The 14,168-nt window shown below is 40.8% G+C and overlaps 1 protein-coding gene across 1 annotated transcript in view; it reads right to left on the minus strand.

Annotated features, from left to right (window-relative positions):
* Positions 1-13,761, minus strand: part of LOC147026141 (bone morphogenetic protein receptor type-1B-like) — a 102,044-nt gene extending 88,283 nt beyond the window's left edge. The window contains exon 1 of the mRNA XM_085881264.1: positions 13,741-13,761. The gene's annotated coding sequence lies outside the window, so the exon portion shown is untranslated. The remainder of the gene's footprint in view (positions 1-13,740) is intronic.
* Between the last annotated feature and the right edge of the window lie 407 nt (positions 13,762-14,168).

A 14,168-nucleotide genomic window follows, 5' to 3' on the forward strand; every position in this document is an offset into this window, starting at 1 on the left:
GAGAGAGAGGGGGGAGGGGGGCAGCTGGGTTGAAGGACAAAATAGGAGCCTTGGACATACAATTTGTGGGGTGGAAGAATTAGGGATAAGGGAGAATGCATGGGGTGCACAAGATTGATACAGAAGCAAGCTGTCGGGAAGGAAAAATTGGAAATTTTGAAGTGGGTGGGTTTGAGGGTGGAGGAAGGTTAATGGGGGTAGAAAAGATCATGGTTTTGGATGGGGGGTGATCTCTAATGGTGGGGGAAAAGCTGTTTTAGAGATTTGCAGGGAAGAATGAGATTGAAGAGAATGTGAAAGTGAAAAAGGGTTAACAGGAAACTACCAACAAATGAGTGGAGGGGAGTCGTGATTCTGGATTTTGGAAGTTTCACCAGAAGGGGGTTGATGGTGGATAGTGTGCTCCCTGCAGAAACCTGGATGGGGTAGAACAAATCAGGGAAAGAGCAGGGGCTGTAAGACCAGAAAGGAGGCGGTACAAAACAGAGACCACCTGCCTGCAATGGGAAAGTGAAAGGCCCATAAACTCGGCTTCATCGTGCGAGATTCCAATGATCTTGAAGGCCTTGGTTTCCGCATTGCCAGGTGATGCAAGGTATGAGGCAGGGGCACCAGCCCAGAGAGCAGAGCATTACTCCATCAAGCTGCACATGAAGGCCATGTAGGTGGCTATGAGGTCAGGTGTGCCAAGGAAGGACTTTTTACGATGCAAGATGCCCAGTCAGTGACTGTCTTTGGAGGCCAACCTTGAAATGTAGTTTGCCCAAGAAAGACGATGGCTGATCATGAGACCCAGGAGTCTGATTGCCTGAATTTCTTGAAGAGGATTGTTAAGAAAGTAGATGGGAGGGTTTGTCAAATGGCCCTTCGGGAGAGAGGGGGAGAGAGAGAGAGAGGGAGAGTGAGAGGGATCGTGTGAGATTTGCTGGATTGAAATCCATATTCCAAGTGTTTGTCCAGTTGTGATTTTGTCAGGGTCTGAAGAGAGAGGGAAGAGGCTGCTGATCACAGCATTCAGTGTACCATGGATGGGAATATGGGAAGAAAGAGAGAAAGAGAAAGAGAAAGAGAAAGAGAAAGAGAAAGAGAAAGAGAAAGAGAAAGAGAAAGAGAAAGAGAAAGAGAAAGAGAAAGAGAAAGAGAAAGAGAAAGAGAAAGAGAAAGAGAAAGAGAAAGAGAAAGAGAAAGAGAAAGAGAGAGAGAGAGAGAGAGAGAGAGAGTTTCTGTGTAAGAATTTCTACTAGGCCGAGGTAGCATCAGGGGCAGTAGATATGGGAGACGAGTCCTGAAGAGAGATGGCTGCTTGCAGTCCCTGGCAATCTACCTGAGTGATCTACCTGAGTGAACTTCCAGACTCACCAGCGTTGAGGCAGCTCTCTGAGAATAGGCAAAGATTTTGACTTTCACAAGCACATGATCAGATGAAGCAATTGGAGCAAAGGAAGAGCTGGAGACGTTTGAAGGGAAGTTTGTCATCACCAAGACCAGAAATGAGGATTTGCCATTGGCAGAAATCCAGGTTGGAAATTTTACAGATTGAGTCAGGCCTATGGAGTCATGGAAGTTCTTTGCTGAAATGGCACATGGCTGATGAGAGAGGTACCAACACACACCCAATCTACATGGTGACAATTTAAATCACCATATATGAGGAATAGTGAGTTGGGATGAGTCGTGTGTGAGAGAGATAGAGATAGAGATAGAGATAGAGAGAGAGATAGAGATAGAGTAGATGGATTTGTCAAGGTTTAGAGGACAGTGCAACACATGAAAGCGGTGGGAGTGGAGGTGAAGTTGCAGCCAAATGTACTCCTATGGGTTGGAAGGTGTAAGGTGAGTACAAGGGCAGTAAGAAATTGAGTTCTTGATGTAAAGTGCAACTCCACTGCCAGGGAGGGGTCCAGGTGTTACAAATCAGAGGAGACAATAGGTGGGGAGAGACACTAAGGAGTCGGGGACATCCTGCAGGAGAAGGATTGTGTTGAACAGATGATGTTCCGATTATCAACAGTGGCCTGGATTGAGAGATGTCAGGTTGGAGCGGAGACCTCAAACGTTTGAGGTCTACACAGTTAGGGACAGGGGAGGATGTGTTTGGAGGGTGCAAGATGGGAGGGGGAGCTTTGTGGGGGTGAGGTGGGGGGGGAAGCATTGAGAGGGTGGGCCTGAGGAGGGATAAAGAAAGGGGGACATGAAGATTTGAGGGGTGGGATGATGGGGGAAGTGGAAAGAGGGGACATGAAGTTGATGGATGCTGATTCCAAATCCCCAAATTGGAGAAACGGAGATAAGGATCATGGGGTGGGAGGTTAGAATTTTTTTAATGAAGGCAGGGAAAAAGGTGGTGCTATCGGTGTGGGATGAGGGTTGGTGGACCAATAACTTTATGAAGAAGAAGAAGAACAACAGCAACATGTGGGGTACTCCTGAAGGATAAACAAGGAAAGTGGAGAGTTTTAAAATGCTTTTTAAGGAAGAAGGGAGAAGCATTTATAGTCAATGAAGATTCAGTTTGGAGTTGGAGATAGTTTTGAGAAAAGGGGGGGGGTGGAGAATAGGATAATGTTGAGGCAGTAGAAAGTAAAATATTTGGGAAGAAAGAAGCAAACAGAGGGATGTGGAGACAAAAAGGACACAACTTTCACAGCGGCTATCAGAGGAGCGGATAAAGTCGGCCTTGAACAAAGCCAACACAAATTTGACAAATACAGCACAACGATTTGACTTAACATGGAGAAATTGGACGGAAACATAAACAGCATCACAGGGACGAAGATGTAACAGATAAACACGATGAATCCAGTTCAGAAAACTTCACTTTAATGAGGTGGAATTGGCAGCTGCAGATTCGACCAACACAAGCATCATTGGTTAGGGTGCTCGGCTTGGGATCCTGAGTTCAAATCCCACTCGGCTATTGAATTCATACCAGGTGGGGTTGACTCGGCATGTCATCCTTCTGAGGTCGGCAAAATGAGTGGCAGCTTGCTGGTATTTCTGTGTCGGAGTGGCGACCCGTCCAGGATTGTGCCCAATCGTCCAGGAGACTGCTTAAGCAGCAGCAACACTCTGCACAGAGTATGGTCCCAATGGATGGATGGATGCATCATTTTCCTGCCTGGAGGCCTGCAGCATTTATTGCTTGGATTGGCCAGATCACAAATGAGATAGTAAAAGAAAGCAGAGTTGAGCCCAGTCAGTGCTGAGCTGGGAGACCTCCATGGGAAAGCCGGGTGTTGGCGGCGAAGGGTCTGCAAATCTCCCTAGCATTTCACGGAGGTGTTGCGTTATCATATACGCTGCATAATAGTAAGAAGGCTGTCCATTCTGCTGTACTAAAATCAAATATGTCATGATGACTTTGAAATTATTTAGATTGTATAGAGTAGAAAATTTTGTGCTGGTACAGTGGACAAAGTCTAAACTTCTGCCCGAGTTTAAGTAGTGCTGCTTCAGCAGTTATTATTTGTAGTTATTGTCGTTATTATTTTAGTCGAGGGTAAAATTATTATTTTAAGAAATGCTTTGTGATTTGTTGTAGGCACATTAAGGTCTGCACAGGGTACAATAACATTAGCTGAGAATGTAAAGTTTCTCTCCACATGGTGTGCATTAGGAAATGTAAGCCTGAGAAGAACAATTCTTGAACTAACTCATTCAAATCATTCAAACCTAGGTTGAATCAGTTTTAAAATAAACTGTTTAATTATTAAGTGAAAACAAAGAAAACACTGCGATATTTAAAGAGCAAAGACAATAAAAAGCAATGAACTGACAAAAAATTGTCGTGTGAGCGGAAGCACGCACAAGACCAAACAAGAAAAAGAGCAATGAGAGACTGCAGACCCTCGCCGGGACTTTTTAGTGAGCCTTATTCAAAATATTTTAAAAAAAGAACCCAGATCAAAAAATTTAATCATTCTGGCTGCCAGAACATGTACCTGACCAGGTTGAAATTTTAAACACATATTACCCGTCAATACTATCAATACTAGATCATAATTGCGAAGTTTCAAATCAATCAATGAAGTGGTTCAAGATAAGGATTTTAAAAAGATTTTCGTTCAATCCGATATAGCAATCAGACCATGTGACCTATCAATTATACGTGAGCACCAAGGCTTGGGGAAACTTGTGTGTGAAGTTTCCCTCGATCTGTCCGGCTGTTCTGGAGAAGTTTTCGGGTAAATCCAATATGGCTGCCAAACCATGTGACCTATGACATCATAGGATGGGAACGTTTTGTTCCTCATGGATAGGCGGTCATACCTGTAAAGTTTTGCCTTGATCTGTTCAGCCTTTTCATAGAAGATTTTTGAAGGTTTTTAAAAAAATTATTATTTAAATATGGCTGCCGAACCACATTGCTGATGATGTCATCAATTTTTTTTTTCTATTGACCAATTATCGCTAGATGACCCTCAAAAATTTTCAAACTGATTGGATGTAGCATTCTATGTATGCAATGACGTCATAACGAAGGCACCTATGACATCATAAAAAAATTACACTCATTCCCCATGTGGAGTATTTACCATTTGCCAACTTTCAATTTTTTACTTAGTGTGGTTTTGGAGATACAGAGGCCCAAAGTTTTTCCTTTTTTCCAACATGGCTGCCACGTCACATACCTATGACATCATATATTTAATTATAACATTCTACACGAGTCGTCGCTCCAGTGGTAAAATATTTGTGTCAATCAGACAAGCGGTTGCAGATACAAACCATACTCACGTTCTGTACAGCCAAATAAACAGCCAGATAAATGGACCAAACTCAAAACCCTCTCCTCTGGTGAGGGTAATTAGAGAGTTCATAGAACATGATACCCCACACAGTGTTCAAGAAAATACCTAATTTTTTTTTAAAAAGACATTAAATAAAAGTATAACTCCATTCTGTTCTGTTCTTATATTTGGCAGCTTGACTGCTGGGTAGCTATCATTTCTTGCAGCGTGGCTGTGCCCCTCTACCAGTACACTGGTACTCATTTTGCTGACCTTGGAAAGATGACAGGCTGAGTCAACCCCACCAATTGTTAATTCAGCAGCCAACAAGCCTTAAACTCAGGACCCTAAGATCCCAAGTCAGCCACCCTAACCACAAAGCCAACACCAAGCTTATTTAATACCATCGAAGCAGTCTTGTACACCAACCACCCTTATACACCATCCTATAGAACATGTCCAAGTCCTTCAAAACTGGAGGTTCTTGGAAGTATTAAGAAGGCAATTTGTGTTCTCCAGTGTTCAAGTACATAATTCAATTTAAATGAAGGTTTAAAGAGGTTTAAAGACGTATAAATAAATTAATTCTGAGTAGTACCGCTGTTGAAGTGGTGTCTATTACATCACCCGATCCAACATGTTAAATTAATTATTTGTACCTGATTTTTGTGTCCTTTATGATGTCCCTAAAAACGGTAAGTTTCCTGTTTGGAATGATTCCAAATTTTGTTTTACCGTCAGGAAAACAGAAAACAGACAGAGAAAAAAAAACATTATCTTACTCCTTTCACCACATGTCTGATCGGGACGAATTCAGAGCCAAAGTACTGTTCAATGGCAGGTTTGTCTCCCGATTCATGTTCAAAATATAACATTCAATTTAAATAAGTGGTTCCTCAATCATAAACTGATAAAACAGACAGATGGACGGACAGACGGACATGAACCAATTGTTTAACCCTGCTTTTTTGCTTTGCGTGTGTGGGGTAATGATCCAAAAGCCCTTTGATGGACAAATTGAGTAGAAAGTCCCCAGTTGACAAAATACAATGACAAATTGAGCCTCAAATCACCAGTAGGCATGACGAGATAAACAGGCCAAAGAAAAGGAGAAAAACAAAGAAATATGTAAATAAATAAATCAACAAACAAACAAGCAGTCATAGACTGGTACTTACGAAATCGTCAACTTGACCTCTAACCTTGTCTAATAAAAGCTCTCTCTAGAGAAAGTAGCGACACAAACCAGAAGTTTCTACGATGATTCTGTACCAAACCATCAAAAATCGAATATTTGACCTCAATGTGACCTTGACCTTTGACTGATTTTGACCAAAATCTAATCAGCACTAGCCATCACCCTCCTGAATCACGTGGTGTAATTTGACATTGGTAACTTCTTCCGTTCTCGAGTTATCGTGCCTACAAACAAACAAACAAACACACAAACAGAGGACGGAAGTGATCAATATACTTACGAAATCTTTCGATTTAGTAAGTAACAAGCAAGTAAATAAATAAAGTAAGTCATTAAGCAAATAAGTGAGTCAATAAATAAGGTTCTGGATTCCTGACTGGATTCTGGATGACATTTTATAAAAGCTCAAACAAGATGGAAGTGAAGGGAACGTTACCTTGATGGTTTAATAGAGGTTTTGTGCTTTTTTCCCCCCTCACACGTGATCACCAGTCACCAAAAATAGTTAATTTGCGCACACACACACACACACACACACACACACACACACACACACACACACACGCACGCACACACGCACACACCGAAAAACCCGACCGACCTATGAACCCCATTTATTTTTGGCTATGGAACCTGAACACCTCATTGTTATTTCTATTTCTGGCATTATTGGTACACTTGATATTCAAAAAGGGAAGGTAAGTTCACAGTTTTCTTCAAACAGAAAAAGGGGAACGAACAACTCGCTTTGACAATTTCAATGAACCTCCACTCCATGGGTACACCTCATGCAAGAAACATCTGACTCAGAGCACTTTCCATGCCTACTGCATCTCGTCTTTCATAATCCCTACTCCAGCATTGCTGTATCCGCTGTAAATGATGATCCATTCCTTCCGACTGATTATTTACACCTTGTTACAGTGAACTGAAGGGAAAAAATGACAGAGTATCCAATGGTTGCACAGCTCAGCAATACAACAGTTTGGATTAGACAAAAAAAAAAAAGAAGCATACCAAAGGGGGGTCAAATTCATATGTGAATCAGCTTGTAGTCATTGTTTCGACTTCATGTGCCGACGAGGCGTCGCGACTGGGCAGGAAAAGCACGAGGAGAAAGGAGACCTGCTTGGCTCTGAGGACGTCCGGCATAGCCGTACAACTTCCCGGCATTTCCTGTACGGCCTCAATGGGCCAGTCTGGCTGGGGCTCTTATAGGGCAATTGTGTGCGATTTTAGGGATCTTTGAGCGCCGAGCGACTTTGTCGGATTAGACGCGTGAGTGCGTCAGCCCGTCCTGACTTGCTTAGGGAGTTTGGACAGAAAAGAGGGTGTGGAACAAGGTTCAGTGGAGCCATCATCCCCAAAAACAGACTTGTCCTTCCAATCATATTCAGCGGGTGAATCCAAGTAATTTAATGAAATACTCAAATGGTACAAAATGACGAATTTGAGAACAGCGCCATACAGCATTCCAAAAGAGACACAAAGGAATGCCTGAGAATGCAAGAAGCAGAAGCAGGCACAATTAAACAAAGTCACGTGGGCCCGAATTTGAACCTGCTACATGCAGGAGCAATTTAAAAAGATAGGCAACGAAAAAGCAGCTGGGCGGAGGGGCACAGCAGCGAACAGCAACAACAAAATTCAACTTCGCAGGTTGCACAGAGTGAATAATTTTTTTAAAATGTAATTGTAAGACTATAAGGATGGAAAATTGTCATTAAACTTCAGTGAAGTGGGAAGTTTTTGAACGAAGTCCAATTCAAATGAAGGAATTTCTTCACTCCCATAAAATATTAACTCCCTAAAGCTTGCAAAATGTATATACTCGCCATTTAATTGTTTATACAAAAAAATATGCAAATATAGCTCATAGATTGGATTGGTCTCATCGCAGTCTCTGGTTGTGTGCTTGGTTTGTTGTCCAAATCGCCCGATTCTCTCAATGGGGAGCCAAACACACACTTTTACCATAATAAACATCATTCTGCAAAAATAAGTTTGGTATTGACAACAGCTGGCTCTGTATACTTGTTCTGTTCTTTTAGTGTTGTTTTTTTTACACACACACACACACACACACACACACACACACACACACACACACACACACACACACACACACACACACACACACACACACACACACACACACACACCACTATAATGGCACTCGAAAGAGCGCATCCCTCTGCGAGGCTTAACAGTGCATTTTGTCGTCCACCGATTGGCCAAATCTGTATTCATACAATAACCAAATTACAATCAGCTTGTTACTGTCACTGACTCAACTCATCAACCGAGTTTTGTCATAATCCGTCCACAACTTCTTGAGATATTATGCTATATATTGTTTTTGGCCTCATCTCTCAATGGTGAAGCATCACTTTAAAAACTTAAAGCATTCTCGTATCCGGATCCGGATTCAAATATTCAACAAAATCAAAACAACCAGGCTGAACACGACGTTTTGTAGCCCACTGACAAGCCAGATCTGAATCCGACCCTTAAACAAAATAGAATCAATTTGTCCTCGCCATACACCCAACCGGTCCACCCAATTGACCGGTCCACCAAGTTTCGTCCAAATTAGTCGATAACTTTTTGAGATATCATGTTGTATATCGTTTTTATACTGATCGCTCAATGGTGAAGAATTAATTAAAAATTATCGGATCCAGATCTGGATCTTCACCACTATTGAACCATTTCTTCCTTATCAAACAGCCAAACTGTCCGCCAAACTTCGTCCTAATGCGTCCACAACTTTTTAAGATATTCTGATCACAAACAGATAGTCAAGGGTGAAAACATAACTTCATTCTACCTTTGGTGGCAGAGGTAAAAAGTTATTGACAGACACAAAAAGAAACCGACACACACTTATTTGCTAATGGAGGTGGATACTTTGAGACTGGATAGGTCTCCATTCCATCTCCTGAAACCCACCCATGTATGGAGATTGTGGCCATCAACAGCAACTTGCACACACACACACACTTACATGAGTATATACATATATATATATATATATATATATATATATATATATATATATATATATATATATATATATATATGTATATGTTTACGAATCTCGCGCCCGCCCGGCGTGCGAACGACTTCTTTAGCCAATGGCGACCGCACGCCCACCGGACGAGCAATTCAGTCGTGACTTCCCAGAACAACGCCGAGAACCAGTCACAGGTGTGCCGTCAACGCACACCACGGCACAGTCCATATTCTACCCACGCGTGACAGGGTCAATCGCCGAATATCGACATACCTAAGTATTCGCGCGGGTAACCTACCAAGGGACCGTACATCGGCGAAGGCCTGCTTGGACACTAACCGCTTAAGCGGTTCGTTCCGTTCTAGGATAACCGAGCGGGTATTATCGCCAGACCTCGCCGGACCTGATTCTATTATTATCGGTATTCAAAAACCAACCAGTATTCCGAAAAACAATATGGCACTTCAATGGGGGGGAAAAAAAGGACACGACGAACGGGTTAACATTCACACAAGCACATTTATTTTCACGTAAACAGGGATGCACGTATGCGGGTATGCAATCAATGGGGGAAGGGGACAAGACACGAGCAAGGCAAAAACACTACAACCGACTATGGTTATTATGTACATTTACTTAACAACAGTTCTACTTGAAAGACTCGGCACCACAACATTCACTCAAAAGAAAAGCAAAGAAAAGACCCCCTCACAGACAAGGGAGTCAGACTGGGCCCGTGGGCCTTTATAACGTGGTGCTTTGGTGACCGAAAGGGCCCCACAAGACGGTTGCAGGTTACCTGCACCCTCGTGGTGCCTTTATGGGGCGAGTCGCGACATCCCGTCGCCACGGCAGCTAGCGTAGCCGCGGTTGAACTCAGGCCTTCTGCGTGGCAGGCAAGCTCTCTCCGGCTCTCCCCACACAAACGCGCAGGTTTGCGCGACACAGCAGGGCTGCGCCTCCAGCCCGCATCTCCTTCGTGACGCCCGGACCTCCACCGACTGACTGGTCCAAGCTCCCGACTCTGACACGAGCCCAGACCTCCACACGGCTCCAGCAGCAGCAGCTCCCCCTCGCGATTCTCCTCCGCACAAGCAGCAGCAGCACAACAGCAACAACCGCAACTCCAACCGCAACTCTGTACGCTGCGTCCCTCACGCCTTTTATTCCCCACGCTCTGTCACTCCCCTCTCACCCCGCCCTCCTTCCAGCTCCTGCGGGAAGCTTCCAGAAGGGGGGCGTTTCCCTCGTGGGTCGGGGTTTTTTCGAAGCAATCATCCTGTGCTTCTCTCTTCTCACTCCACTCACCTCTCCTCCGTCTCGAAGCGTGGGAAAGTAAGAGGAAAAAAAATCTGTGTGTTATCGGAACGCCTTCTTCTTTCTCCATGGCAGGGACAGTTAGGATGTGGAGAGGGTTGTAGCGTGGGTGTGGAGAAGGTGATTGGTGGTGTGGTTGTTGTAATGGTGTGGTGGCGTGGTTGGCGTTGGGTGGTGGTTGTGAGAGTGGTGGGGTTGGGTGTTTGTAAAAAATGGTGGTTGGTGGTTTGGTTGGTCCAAAATAACGATAGCAAATAATAAAGGCTAACTCAAAGATCACAGCCCCATCCACACGAATAAATCCCATTAAACAACGGTGGGGAAATCTATCTGAACACACACTTCGCGATATAACTGAACTAAGGACCTTTATGGTGTTCTGCGAATTTCCATGGCCGTAATATATATATATATATATATATATATATATATATATATATATATATATATATATATATATATATATATATATATATATATATATATATATATATATATATATATATATATATATACATATATATATATATTTCTATGGATATGTGTATATATATATATATATATATATATATATATATATATATATATATATATATATATACATATATATATATTTCTATGGATATGTGTATATATACATATACATATACATATATATATATATATATATATATATATATATATATACATACATACACAGTGCTCCCTCACCTATCGCGGTTAATGCGTTCCAGACCCACCCGCGATAGGTGAAAATCCGCGAAGTGGAAACCACATATTTATTTAATTATTTCAATATATTGAAACACATTTTAAACGTATTTTAAACCATTATACAGCATCCACACACTCTTATTAACCTTTCCCACACACATTTAATCAGTTATTAAAAAAAAAAAATTAAAACAATTTTCATCGGAAATGCGAATTCATGGGGCTGCAAAGCCCAAGACCAAAAATAATTTTTAACATACTATAAGATATAAAAAAAAAAACATTATGGGTGCTGACCTATGAAGATATGACGATGATGATGATAGCTGTGCAGTACTGATGACGATGAAGATGACGATGATGAGATGAATGTGGTACTGCACAGCCAAGAAGAGCATTAAATCTCTTCTACTGGAGGATTTGAAAACCCGTGATGTAGTGAAGCCGCGAAAAGTGAACCGCGATATAGCGTGGGAGCACTGTATATATATATATATATATATATATATATATATATATATATATATATATATATATATATATATATATATATATATATATATATATATATATATATATATATATATATATATATATATATATATATATATATATATATATATATATATATATATATATATATATATATATATATATATATATATATATGTATATATATATATATATATATATATATATATATATATATATATATATATATATATATATATGTATATATATATATATATATATAAATATAAATTAAATACGAGTATTTGAAAATTGGAAGAAAAAAAATTAAGTGCAGTAATTATAAATTGGGGAAAAAATAATTAAATAATAATCATAAAAAAAAATCAATTACGGGGAAAAAATTATTTTAAATGCCAGACACCGTGAACACCAAGACTAAACACTTAATGCCTCCCTCTGGGAACCATATCAAGATTATACTCGAAAACTGTAAAATGAGAGGAACCAAATTGTTCACAGCCTCGATTAACAATGATAAAAAAAACAAAGCTTTTAATAGTATCACACATTCATGGATGATAAATGCAAGCAAGTACACAAAATTAATCCCCAGATAACCAAACTGATTGAGAAAGCAATCGAGCTCTGGAATAACACATTGATATTACAGCACTCGGAATGAAAGATCGAAATACCAGGAATGAAGATATGAAGCGGGATCTTCCAGAGAGACAACCTTCCCCCTTCCTGTTTTGCCTGGCTCTGGAACCATTGAGCAACCTCAACAATGAGGAATGACACAAATACACCCTCACATCCAAAGAAACAGTCAAGGTGACACATCTACTGCACTTGGGTAACTTAAAGCTGTTCGCACTGAACGACAAAATTTTAGCAGAACAGCTGAAATCAGTGAAACGGTACTCCGATGACTTTCAAATGGAATTTGAATGAGATGAGTGTGCCAAGTGCACATGTGTAAAAGATAAACCAACAAAAATGGGAAACATAAAAATCAACCGAAATACAACAATACAGGAGCTAGAAAATGAATCATCATACAAATACCTTGGAGTTAAAGATCTCACCAAGTATGGCAAAAAAAATGTGCAAAACAATTACCAAAGAATGTATGCGAAGAACAAGGCTGATGCTGAAAACATACCTCTCTCCAAGAATCAAAATTAAAGCCATAAACCAACTCTCAGTACCAGCATTCAAATACAGTTGCGAAATAATAAACTGACCACAATCGGAAATCAAAAATTAGATATCAAAACAGGGAAACTCCTCACTATCCACAAAATGAATTACAAAAACCAATGCATCCCGAGAATGTACCTGCCGAGACTAGATGGAGGTCGCTCGAGGCTTGATGGAACTCAACCATGTGCACAGAGTGACAACTGTTGGATTGGCTGAGTACATGAAAAGTTCAACAGACTACCAAATCCAACTTGTACACAAACACAAAGACAGCAAGCCAGAAAAGGTATAATTAACCGACCGAGCAAAAAAATTCCAAATACAGCTGTGATTAGAACATGTCACCTATGAAACCGAAACAGCAACAAATACAGCCCCAACAATTCCAAAAAAGAAAGAAAAAGAAAACTACAACGTGAAAATATCAAGAGATATACACCGGCAACTCAAGAGCAGGAAGGTGTAAAAGAAGAAGAGGTCAGGAAGGTGTAAAAGAAGAAGAAGAAAAAGAGTTGGACAGATTGAGCATATACAAAGAAAGCTCATTTTAATGGATAAGAAGAGGTCAGCTCAACTGGGATGGAGAACAAATCATAACAAGAGTGAGAATTGCTTTGCAATCCACGTCCCCCTACAGGTAATCCATATCCCAATGAATGTTTGAGAGATAAAAATTTGTTTGCGTTTAACGCACACTCAAGCCGACACTAGAACCAAAATGAAGAAGAAGAAGAAACCCTCTAACCCACTGTGTTTGGGTCTATTCGGGAAAATAAAAGGAAAGGCAATTTTAATTTAATGATATCTGTTGTGGACAGGAAACCAATAAAGAAAACAAGGATAACAAACCGGAGGTAAAAATGAGTTTACTTAAATGCATGCTTGAGCCGATACCGGATCCAAAATGAAGAAGGAACTCTCTAACCCATGAATCCAGATTCAAAATAAAGCCATGTACCAAGTTTCAGTTGAACAAGTTAAAGGTATGGGTAAAAAAATTCTGAAAAACCAGAGGTGGGATGGACAGACAGATGGACGGACCCGACTGATGCACGGACAGACAGACGGAGAGATGGAGAGCAAACCTATTGTCCCCTCCGGTGAAACTGGTAGGGGACTAATAAATTCCCAAGACCAAAGACACTTTGCCAATGGCTTGAAGGAAATCGAAGGACTGAGTCAATCGGACAGGTGTAGCTCCTGCAAGGGAGAAACAAAGCAAACAAAGCTCTCAGGAAAATTAATGCCAGAACAACTGTACACACAAAGGCAAAACAAAATATGTTGAGTAATCCACTGGCAAATCTGCAAAAAATTTAATATCCCAGTTTCAGAAAAATGATGGAAACATGAACCCAAAGCAATCATTGAAAACAAGGAGATAATGCTCACATACGACCTGATGATCCCATTGAGCATGAACAGAGAAAACAAAGCATTATGACCAGAGATAGTACTTAGGCACAAAAAAGAAAAGAAAGCATTGCTCATTGCAGGTTCAGCTCCTAGCTAT

This window comes from Eptatretus burgeri, chromosome 5 (assembly GCF_056783735.1).
Source record: "Eptatretus burgeri isolate ZD-2024b chromosome 5, Ebu_testis_v1, whole genome shotgun sequence".
Classification (NCBI taxonomy): Eukaryota; Metazoa; Chordata; class Myxini; order Myxiniformes; family Myxinidae; genus Eptatretus; species Eptatretus burgeri.